Source organism: Delphinapterus leucas, chromosome 2 (genome assembly GCF_059928025.1).
Source record: "Delphinapterus leucas isolate spDelLeu-1000000601 "Yukka" chromosome 2, BTC_Dleu_Yukka2, whole genome shotgun sequence".
Taxonomy (NCBI): Eukaryota; Metazoa; Chordata; class Mammalia; order Artiodactyla; family Monodontidae; genus Delphinapterus; species Delphinapterus leucas.
The window spans coordinates 154,856,809-154,869,464 of NC_143130.1; the positions used below are offsets into that span (position 1 = coordinate 154,856,809).

Below are 12,656 nucleotides of genomic sequence, written 5' to 3' on the forward strand. Positions count from 1 at the left end.
TTTGCAGCATTTGTTACAGTTCCTTGTGATTTTCCATTAGTGTGTGTCTCTCTCACTGGACTCTGAGTTCCATGGGGACAGAGACTGTTTGTGTTATTCACCTTCACATGCCCAGGGTTGAGCAGAGAACCTGTAGAGCAGGCCTGCCATAGGTGTTTATGACCGAGTAAGTTAGCAATTTTGTCCTCACTTAACAGAGAAAATTACGGTGTAGAGACTAGGAAACAGCCCAAGTTCACATAACTGACAGGTGGTGAAGCTGGGTTTTAAACCTAGATTTGACTTCCAATCCCTTGCTCTTAACCACTGTAATCACAACAGCAGTTAAAAAACAGTCATCATTTTATTCTGCACTTGTTATATGCCAGGGACTATGCTAAGCATTGTGTGTTTATCACATTATATCTTCTTCAGCCCTATAAAAGTATGTGGCTTTGTTATCTCTGTCCTGCATATGAGGAGACTAAGGCTGAGAAAAGTAACGTGTCCAAGTCACACAGTCAGCAGTGGAGCTGAAATTCAAACCAAGGCAGCTTTATTCTAGAACCTGCTGAACTGCCTCATCATATCAAAACTCTAGGCCCCTCTAGCTGATTTCATTTTCCCAACTTCCTTTCCTAATGCAGCTAAGTGGCTGGTGACCAGGCCCTGTGGCCTAGACCTCCCTGAAGTGCCTGGTGGTTATCTCCAGTTGCTCAGCAGGGGATTCCTGGCAGTGTGGGGACATCTGTGGGTGAGGCTGGCCCGCCTTTAATCCAGCCATTTAACTTTCCCTCATTTGGATGGAGCCAGACCTGTGAAGGGGGAGGATAAGGATCAACGTGGACCTTCTGCCTCCGCTCCCAAGGATGGGGTAGAGGGAGCAAGAGGTGGCGATAATCTTTCCCATGCCCCAGAAGCACCTCTGAAGGGGCAGCATTACTGATTGGCAAGGAGCCTGGGACCTCCACAGCAGAGGGTGGAGCTGAAGGTGGGAGGTGGGAGGGTTGGGGAGGAAGGAGGGGTGGCTTGGGAATCACCCCTGGATTAGTTAGGAGAGCATTCCCTGCAGGTAACAGAAACTCAGAAAATCAGTGGCTTACATAAGTGGCTTTCTTACATGTCAAGAAGTTCAGAGACAGGAAATCCAGGGGTACTGCAGCTCCTCAGAGACATAATGGAGGAACCAGACTCCTGTCTTTGGCTTGACTAACTCTAAAGCATTGGCTTTTTCCTTTTCTCTTTTTTTTTTTTTTTTTTTTTTTTTTTCTTTTTTGTCATAAGGTGGTTCCTATTCCTACTGGCATTGTTTCCATGTTCCAGGGAAGAAAAGGGTGGGAAGTGGGCAAAAGACAGATGCCTATTAAATCTGTCCATTTGAAAAAAATGGCTTTCTTTCCTAGCAGTTCCAACTAATATGTCATTGACCAGCTCTGGGTCCCATGCTTGTTTCTCCCTAGCAACAAAGGAGTCTTGAGAGGTAGTCTCTTAACTGGACACGTGGCTTCCCCAAGCAATTGAGGTTCTCTTATTGAAGAAGAAGGAAGAATGGTGTTGAGAAACATCTACCAGTTTCTGTCATAACACGTTTTCTTTCCAGAGCCTCCTCCTCTGCTGGATAGAAATCATCCTCTTTCTACAGCCCCTCTCCACCAGCTTCTTGACTGCTGCAAATAGAAATGCCATTACTTGACCCTAGTTGCCCCAGACCTAGCTCTTACCCCATGGAGTTGGAAGGGGTGACTGTACCTGAAGGTTTCAGGAACACATAAGAGTCCCCATCTTCATGGAAGATGGAAGAAATGAGGCATAGAGAAAAAAAAAAGAATTCTATAAATATGTTTATTAAAATGATAAATTTCCTGTAAGTATAATATAAATTTATGATATACCACACCATTTGCATGAATCATTTACTATTTGCTCCTGGTTATTCTGCAAAAGAATGACTGGGTATACTCAAATTATGCATATTAAGTTGCTATAAGTTTAATTTTATTACAGTGCTAAATTCTATTCATGTATGTTGTCTTCCTAAAATTTTGCTCACAGTATAGCTGCTTTATAAACTGAGAGAGGTTGTTAATGGCCCCTGTTTCATTTAAAGAAAAGCTTATGTGCTTCAAGAGGATATTACACTCATTAACATATATGCACCCAATACTGGAGCACCTAAATATGTAAAGCAAATACTAATAGACATAAAGGGAGAAATTGACAAAAATAAAGTGTTAGGGGACTTTAATCATCCCACTTATTATCAATGGACAGATTATCCAGACAGAAAATCAATAAGGCAATAGTGGTCTTAAACGACACAACAGACCGGTTGGACTTAATAAATATCTATTGGACATTATATCAAAAACAGCAGAATACACATTCTTTTCAAGTGCACGTGGAACATGCTCCAGGATAGATCACATGCTAGGCCACAAAGCAAGTCTCAGCAAATTTAAGAGGATAGACATTATCTTAAGCATTTTTTCTGACCACAGTGGTATGAAACAAGAAATCAGTTGCAGAAAAAAAAAGGGAAAAGAACAAATATGTAGAGACTAAACAACATGCTACTATAAAACCAATGGGTCAATGAAGAAATCAAAGAGGAAATCAGAAAATACCTCAAGACAAATGAAAATGGAAACACTGCACTCCAGAATTTATGGATGCAGCAAAAGCAGTTCTAAGGGGATGTTTATAGTGATACAGGCCTTCCTCAAGAAACAAGAAAAATCTCAAGTAAACAACCTAACCTACCACCTAAAGGAATTAGCAAAAGAAGAACAAACAAGGCCCAAAGTCAGCAGAAGGAAGGAAATAATAAAGATCAGAGAGGAAATAAGTAAAATAGAGACAAAAAAAACAAATAGAAAAGATCAGTGAAACCAAGAACTGTTGTTTTTTTTTAAGGCTAACAAAATTGATAAACCTTTACCCAGGTTCACAAAGAAGAAAAGAGTATCCAAATACTCAAATTAAGAAATGAAAAAGGAGAAATAACTGATACCACAGAGATACAGAAAATCATAAGATAATTCTATGAACAGTTATATGCCAACAATTTGGACAACCTAGAAGAAATGGACAAGTTCCTAGAAAAAAAGGAACCTGTCAAGACTGAATCAAGAAGAAATAGACAATTTGAACAGACCAGTTACTAGTACTGATATTGAATTTGTAATTAAAAAAAAAAAACTCCCAGGGCTTCCCTGGTGGTGCAGTGGTTGAGAGTCCACCTGCCGATGCAGAGGACACGGGTTCGTGCCCCGGTCCGGGAAGATCCCACATGCCGCAGAGTGGCTGGGCCCGTGAGCCATGGCCGCTGAGCCTGCGCGTCCAGAGCCTGTGCTCTGCAACGGGAGAGGCCACAACCGTGAGAGGCCCGCGTACTGCAAAAAAAAAAAAGAAAAAAAAAAACTCCCAGCAAACAGAAGTCCAGAACTGGACAGCTTCGCAGGAGAATGCTACAAAATACATAAAGAGCTAATACCCATTCTTCTCAAACTATTCCAAAAAATTGAAAAGGATGGAACACTCCCAGATTCATCCTACTAGGCCACCATTACCCTGATACCAAAGCTAGGCAAAGACATTACCAAAAAAGAAAATTATAGGTCAATATCTTTGATGAATATAGATGCAAAAATCCTCAGCAAAATATTAACAAATCAAATCCAACAATATATAAAAATGATCATACAACATGATCAAGTTGGTTTGTTTCAGGGACATAAGGATGGTTCAACATTTGCAAATCAGTCAATGTGATACAACTCTTTCCAATCCTGTTCAACATGGTATCAAAAGTCCTGGTGAGAGGGCAGAGAGCAGAAGTGAAAAGAACTACACTCCTGCAGTCTGTGGAACAAAAACCACATTCACAGAAAGATAGACAAGATGAAAAGGCAGAGGGCTATGTACCAGATGAAGGAAGCAGACAAAACCCCAGAAAAACAACTAAATGAAGGGGAGATAGGCAATCTTCCAGAAAAATAATTCAGAATAATGATAGTGAAGATGATCCAGGACCTCGGAAAAAGAATGGAGGCAAAGATGAAGAAGATGCAAGAAATGTTTAACAAAGATCTAGAAGAATTAAAGAACAAACAAACAGAGATGAACAATACCATAACTGAAATGAAAAATACACTAGAAGGAATCAATAGCAGAATAACTGAGGCAGAAGAACGGATAAGTGATCTGGAAGACAGAATGGTGGAATTCACTGCTGCGGAACAGAATAAAGAAAAAAGAATGAAAAGAAATGAAGACAGCCTAAGAGACCTCTGGGACAACATTAAACACAACCACATACTCATTATAGGGGTTCCAGAAGGAGAAGAGAGAGAGAAAGGACCCGAGAAAATATTTAAAGAGATTATAGTAGAAAACTTCCCTAACATGGGAAAGGAAATAGACACCCAAGTCCAGGAAGCGCAGAGAGTCCCATACAGGATAAACCCAAGGAGAAACACGCCGAGACACATAGTAATCAAATTGGTAAAAATTAAAGACACAGAAAAATTATTGAAAGCAGCAAGGGAAAAATGACAAATAACATACAAGGGAACTCCCATCAGGTTAACAGCTGATTTCTCAGCAGAAACTCTACAAGCCAGAAGGGAGTGGCATGATATACTTAAAGGGATGAAAGGGAAGAAGCTTTCACAACCAACAACCAAGATTACTCTACGCAGCAAGGATCTCATTCAGATTCGACGGAGGAATCAAAAGCTTTACAGACAAGCAAAACCTAAGAGAATTCACCACCACCAAACCAGCTCTACAGCAAATGCTAAAGGAACTACTCTAAGTGGGAAACACAAGAGAAGAAAAGGACCTACAAAAGCAAACCCAAAACATTTAAGAAAATGATAATAAGAACATACATATCAATAATTACCTTAAACGTGGATGGATTAAATGCTCCAACCAAAGACACAGGCTCGCTGAATGGATACAAAAACAAGACCCATATATATGCTGTCTACAAGAGACCCACTTCAGACCGAGAGACACATACAGACTGAAAGTGAGGGGATGGAAAAAGATATTGCATGCAAATGGAAATCAAAAGAAAGCTGGAGTAGCAATACTCATATCAGATAAAATAGACTTGAAAATAAAGAATGTTCCAAGAGACAAGGAAGGACACTACATAGTGATCAAGGGATCAATCCAAGAAGATCTAACAATTATAAATATATATGCACCCAACATAGGAGAACCTCAATACATAAGGCAACTGCTAACAGCTCTAAAAGAGGAAATCGACAGTAACACAGTAATAGTGGGGGACTTTAACACCTCACTGACACCAATGGCCAGATCATCCAAACAGAAAATTAGTAAGGAAACACAAGCTTTAAATGACACAATAGACCAGATAGATTGATATTTATAGGACATTCCATCCAGAAACAGCAGATTACACTTTCTTCTCAAGTGCACACGGAACATTCTTCAGGATAGATCACACCTTGGGTCACAAATCAAGCCTCAGTAAATTTAAGAAAATTGAAATCATATCAAGCATCTTTTCTGACCACAACGCTATGAGATTAGAAATCAATTACAGGGGAAAAAACGTAAAAAACACAAACACATGGAGGCTAACCAGTACGTTACTAAATAGCCAAGAGATCACTGAAGAAATCAAAGAGGAAATCAAAAAATACCTAGAGACAAATGACAATGAAAACACGGCGATCCAAAACCTATGGGATGCAGCAAAAGCAGTTCTAAGAGGGACGTTTATAGCTATACAAGCCTACCTCAAGAAACAAGAAAAATCTCAAATAAACAATCTAACGTTACACCTAAAGGAACTAGAGAAAGAAGAACAAACAAAACCCAAAGTTAGCAGAAAGAAAGAAATCATAAAGATCAGAGCAGAAATAAATGAAATAGAAACAATAGCAAAGATCAATAAAAGTAAAAGCTGGTTCTTTGAGAAAATGAACAAAACTGATAAACCATTAGCCAGACTCATCAAGAAAAACAGGGAGAGGACTCAAATCAATAAAATTACAAATGAAAAAGGAGAAGTTACAACAGACACCGCAGAAATACAAAGCATTCTAAGAGGCTACTACAAGCAACTCTATGCCAATAAAATGGACAACCTGGAAGAAATGGACAAATTCTTAGAAAGGTATAACGTTCCAAGACTGAACCAGGAAGAACTAGAAAATATGAACAGACCAATCACAAGTAATGAAATTGAAACTGTGATTAAAAATCTTCCAACAAACAGAAGTCCAGGACCAGATGGCTTCACAGGTGAATTCTATCAAACATTTAGAGAAGGGCTAACACCTGTCCTTCTCAAACTCTTCCAGAAAATTGCAGACGAAGGAAAACTCCCCAACTCATTCTATGAGGCCACCATCACCCTGATACCAAAACCAGACAGAGATACTACAAAAAAAGAAAATTGCAGACCAATATCACTGATGAGTATAGATGCAAAAATCCTCAACAACATACTTGCAAACAGAATCCAACAACACATTAAAAGGCTCATACACCATGATCAAGTGAGATTTATCCCAGGGATGCAAGGATTCTTCAATAAACGCAAATCAATCAATGTGATACACCATATTAACAAACTGAAGAATAAAAACCATATGATCATCTCAGTAGATGCAGAAAAGCTTTTGACAAAATTCAACACCCATTTATGATCAAAACTCTCCAGAAAGTGGGCATAGAAGGAACCTACCTCAACATAATAAGGGCCATATACGACAAACCCACAGCAAACATCATTCTCAATGGTGAAAAACTGAAAGCATTTCCTCTAAGATCAGGAACAAGACAAGGATGTCCACTCTCACCACTATTATTCAACATAGTTTTGGAAGTCCTAGCCACAGCAATCAGGGAAGAAAAAGAAATAAAAGGAATACAAATTGGAAAAGAAGAAGTAAATCTGTCACTGTTTGCAGATGACATGATGCTATACATAGAGAATCCTAAAGATGCCACCAGAAAACTACTAGAGCTAACCAATGAATTTGGTAAAGTTGCATGATACAAAATTAATGCCCAGAAATCTCTTGCATTCCTATACACACTGAAAGAGAAGTTAAGGAAACACTCGCATTTACCATTGCAAGAAAGAGAATAAAATACCTAGGAATAAATCTACCTAGGGAGACAAAAGACCTGTATGCAGAAAACTATAAAACCCTGGTGAAAGAAATTAAAGATGATAACAGATGCCAAGATATACCATGTTCTTGGATTGGAAGAATCAATATTGTGAAAATGACTCTACTACCCAAAGCAATCTACAGATTCAATGCAATCCCTTTCAAATTACCAATGGCATTTTTTACAGAACTAGAACAAAAAATCTTAAAATTTGTATGGAGACACAAAAGACCCCGAATAGCCAAAGCAGTCTTGAGGGGAAAAAACGGAGCTGGAGGAATCAGACTCCCTGACTTCAGACTATATGACAGAGCTACAGTAATCAAGACAATATGCTACTGGCACAAAAACAGAAATATAGATCAATGGAACAGGATACAAATCCCAGAGATAAACCCATGCACTTATGGTCAACTAATCTATGACAAAGGAGGCAAGGATATACAATGGAGAAAAGACAGTCTCTTCAATAAGTGGTGCTGGGAAAACTGGACAGCTACATGTAAAAGAATGAAATTAGAACACTCCCTAACACCATACACAAAAATAAACTCAAAATGGATTAGAGACCTAGATGTAAGACCGGGCACTATACACCTCCTAGAGGAAAACACAGGAAGAACACTCTTTGACATAAATCACAGCAAGATCTTTTTTGATCCACCTCCTAGAGTAATGGAAATAAAAACAAAAATAAACAAATGGGACCTAATGAAACTTAAAAGCTTTTTCACAGCAAAGGAAACCATAAGCAAGACGAAAAGACAACCCTCAGAATGGGAGAGACTGTTTGCAAATGAATCATCGGACAAAGGATTAATCTCCAAAATATATAAACAGCTTGTGCAGCTCAATATTATAAAAACAAACAACCCAATCCAAAAATGGGCAGAAGACCTAAATAGACATTTCACCAAAGAAGACATACAGATGGCCAAGGGGCAGATGAAAAGATGCTCAACATCACTAATTATTAGAGAAATGCAAATCAAAACTACAATGAGGTATCACCTCACACCAGTTAGAATGGGCATCATCAGAAAATCTACAAACAACAAATGCTGGAGAGGGTGTGGAGAAAAGGGAACCCTCTTGCACTGTTGGTGGGAATGTAAATTGATACAGCCACTATGGAGAACAGTATGGAGGTTCCTTAAAAAACTAAAAATAGAATTACCATATGACCGAGCAATCCCACTACTGGGCATATACCCAGAGAAAACCATAATTCAGAAAGACACTTGCACCCCAATGTTCATTGAAGCACTATTTACAATAGCCAGGTCATGGAAGCAACCTAAATGCCCATCGACAGATGAATGGATAAAGAAGATGTGGTACATATATACAATGGAATATTACTCAGCCATAAAAAGGAACAAATTTGGGTCATTTGTAGAGACGTGGATGCATCTAGAGACTATCATACAGAGTGAAGTAAGTCAGAAAGAGAGAAACAAATATCGTATATTAACACATATATGTGGAACCTAGAAAATGGTATAGGTGAACCAGTTTGCAGAGCAGAAATAGAGACACAGATGTAGAGAACAAACATATGGACACCAAGCGGGGAAAGTGGCGGGGAGTTGGGGTGGTGGTGTGATGAATCAGGCGATTGTGATTGACTTGTGTACCCTAATGTGTATAAAATGGATGACTAATAGGAAAAAAAAAAAAGTCCTGGCCACAGCAGTCAGACAAGAAAAATAAAAGGCATCCAAATTTAGAAGGGAATGGGCCTTCACTTGTGGCACAGTGGTTAAGAATCCTCCTGCCATTTGCACGGGACACAGGTTCAATCCCTGGTCCGGGAAGATCCCACGTGCCACAGAGCAACTAAGCCCGTGCACCACAACCACTGAGCCTGTGCTCTAGAACCTGTGAGCCACAACTACTGAGCACATGTGCCACAACTACTGAAGCCCACACACCTAGAGCCCATGCTCTGCAACAAGAGAAACCACCGCAATGAGAAGGCTGCACACCACAACAAAGAGTAGCCCCCACCCACCACAACTAGAGAAAGCCCACAGGCAGCAACGAAGACCCAACGTAGCCATAAATAAATAAGTAAATGAGGAAATTGTTCATGTTCAGAGCAATTTAAAAAAATAAATAAAATAAAATAAAATTGCATCAAAAAGAATCGGAATAAACTTAACCAAGGATGTGAAAGACCTATACTCTGAACACTATAAAACACTGTTGAAGGAAATTGAAGATGATACAAAGAGATGGAAAGATATCCAGTGCTCTTGGCTTGGAAGAATTAATATTGTTAAAATGGCCATACTACCCAAAGCAACCTACAGATTTAATGCAATCACTATCAAAATACCCATGACATTTTTCACAGAACTAATGAATTAAATAATCCTAAAATTTATATTGAACCATAAAAGACCCTGAATTGCTGAAGCAATCTTGAGAAAAAAGAACAAAGTTGGAGGTATCATGCTCCCGGACTTCAGACTATACTATAAAGCTACAATAATCAAAACAACATGGTACTGGCACAAAAACAGACACACAGATCGATGGAACAGCATAGAGAGCCCAGAAATAAACCCACACACCATGGTCAATTAATCTACAACAATGGAGGCAAGAATATACAGTGGAGAAAACACAGTCTGTTCAATAAGTGGCGCTGGGAACACTGGACAGCTACATGTAAAACAATGAGATTACATTTCCTCACACCATATACAAAAATAAACTCAAAATTAAAGACCTAAATGTAAGACTAGAAACCGTAAAACTCCTAGAAGAGAACATAGGCAGAGTACTCTTTGACGTAAATCATAGTAATATTTTTCGGATCTGTCCCTAAGGTTAAAGAAATAAATGCAAAAATAAACAAGTGGGACCTAATTAAACGTAAAAACTTTTTGCACAGCAAAAGAAATCATTGACCAAACAGAAAGACAACCTACTGAATAGGAGAAAATATTTGCAAATCTTATGACCAACAAGGGGTTAATATCCAAAATATATAATCAGTTCATACAACTCAACATGAAAAAAAAAAAAAAAAACCCAGTGGAAAAATGGGCAGAAGACCTAAATAGATATTTTTCCAAAGAATACATATAGATGGTCAACAGGCACATGAAAAGATGCTAAACACCGCTAATTATTAGAGAAATACAAATCAAAATAACAAAGAGATGTCACCTCACACCTGTCAAAATGGCTATCATCAAAAAGTAACGGGGCTTCCCTGGTGGCGCAGTGGTTGAGAGTCCACCTGCCGATGCAGGGGACACGAGTTCGTGCCCCGGTCCAGGAAGATCCCACATGCCGCGGAGCGGCTGGGCCCGTGAGCCATGCTGCTGAGCCTGCGCATCCAGAGCCTGTGCTCCGCAACGGGAGAGGCCACAACAGTGAGAGGCCTGCGTACCACAAAAAAAAAAAAAAAAAAAAAAAGTAACGAATGTTGGCAAGGATGTGGAGAAAAGGGAACCCTTGTATACTGTTCTTGGGAATGTAAATTGGTGCACCCACTGTGGAAAACAGAATGGAGGCTCCTCAGAAATCTAAAAATAGAAATACTGTATGATCCAGCAATTCCACTCCTGGGTATATATCCATAAAAAACAAAAACACTAATGTGAAAAGATACAGGCAGCCCAGCATTCATAGCAGCACTATTTACAATAGTCAAGATATGGAAACAACCAAAGGTTTCATCAACAGATGAAAGGATAAAGAAGTTGTGGTGTGTGTATTTATTCACATATATAAATATATTTGTATATATATATATTTATTTATAAATATATATATTGTTCAGCACAGGGAATTATAGCCATTATTTTGTAATAACTTTTAATAGAGTATAATATATAAAAATACTGAATCACTGTGCTATACACCTGAAACAAATATAATATTATAAATCAACTATACTTCAGTTTTTAAAAAAAGAATTGAATGAAGGCCTATACAAAGTGGAAAAAAAAAATATGTGCTTCAAAAGTCACCATCAAGAAAGTGAAAAGAGCCCACAGAATGGCAGAAAATATTTGCAAATCATGTATCTGGCAGGGGTCCTATATTCAGAATATGTATGGATCTCTTACAGCTCAACAATAGAAAGACAGATAACCCAGTTTTTTAAATGAACAATGAATTTGAATAGATATTTCTCCAAAGAAGACTTACAAATGGCCAATAAGCGCATGAAAAGATGCATCATTAGTCATTAGAGAAATGCAAATCAAAACCGTGAAAAGATACCACTTCACACCCAATCAAAAGACAGGTAATAACAAGTGTTGGTGAGGATGCAGAGAATTTTGAGAAATTTGGCAATTTCTCAAACAGGTAAACAAAGTTACCAAATGACCCAGCAGTTCTCCTAAGTATAAATCCAGGAGAAACAAGAACATGTCTATAGAAAAGCTGTACGTGAATGTTCATAGCAGCATTACTCAGTAGCCAAAATGTAGAAACAACCTAAATGTCTATCAGATCATGAATGGATAAGCAGGGGCTTCCCTGGTGGCACAGTGGTTAAGAATCCGCCTGCCAATGCAGGGACACGGGTTTGAGCCCTGGTCTGGGAAGATCCCACATGCTGCGGAGCAGCTAAGCCCATGCGCCACAACTACTGAGCCTGCGCTCGAGAGCCCGCAGGCCACAACTACTGAGCCCGTGTGCCTAGTGCTTGTGCTCCTCAACAAGAGAAGCCACCGCAATGAGAAGCCCGCACACCTCAACGAAGAGTAGCCTCTGCTCGCCGCAACTAGAGAAAGCCAGCGCACAGCAACAAAGACCCAACACAGCCAAAAATAAATAAATAAATATATTTAAAAAGAAAAAAAGAATGGTAAGCAGAATGTGATGTGTACATACAATAGAATATTATTCAGCCATAAAAATGAAGGAAGTACTGGTACATGCTGACAACATGGATGAACCTTGAAAATGTCATGCTAAGTGAGTAAAGGACTATATATTGTAGATTCTGTTTATGTGCAATGTCCAGAATAGACAAGTCCATAGAGACAGGAAGGAGATCAGTGGGTCCCCCGGACTAGAGCTGGGGGGAGGAGGAAGGAGGAGTGACTGCCAGTAGTCATAGGGTTTCTTTTTGGAGTAAAGAAAATGTTCTAGAAGTAGATTGTGGTGATGGTTACACTAAAGACCACTGACATATACACTTTAAATGGGTGAATTTTATTAGTGTGTGAAATATATCTCAAACCTTAAAAAGTTGATAGTTGATATCTGAAAAGTTAGAAAAAAAAAAAACAGAACAAAAAGCCTTCAGTGTGTAAGCAGTCAAATTGTATTTACTTCTTAGGTAGCCAAATTCTTTAATAAATACTTATAAATACAGTAAATAGTTACTTATTCCTATTCATTAATTCAACAAATAATTGACTGCCTTTTTTGTGCTAGGTGTGCTGTCAGGTGCTAGGTAGAAAGATGCCTCGCCTCAGCTTTGCCTCTACTTCTTTAGGCTTCCAAGTAAGGTGGTACGCCTGGGGGACAGCAGCTGT

General features: G+C 38.9%; 1 protein-coding gene across 15 annotated transcripts in view; it reads left to right on the plus strand.

The window, feature by feature from the left end:
- The window catches only part of TTLL5 (tubulin tyrosine ligase like 5), a 305,509-nt gene that overhangs the window by 266,108 nt on the left and 26,745 nt on the right, over positions 1-12,656 (plus strand). The window contains exon 33 of one of the 15 annotated variants that reach the window (XM_089907984.1): positions 1-12,656. This exon is cut by the window's left edge and continues 13,840 nt beyond it; it is cut by the window's right edge and continues 26,017 nt beyond it. The exons of the other annotated variants lie outside the window; for them this stretch is intronic. The gene's annotated coding sequence lies outside the window, so the exon portion shown is untranslated. 15 annotated transcript variants of the gene reach the window in all.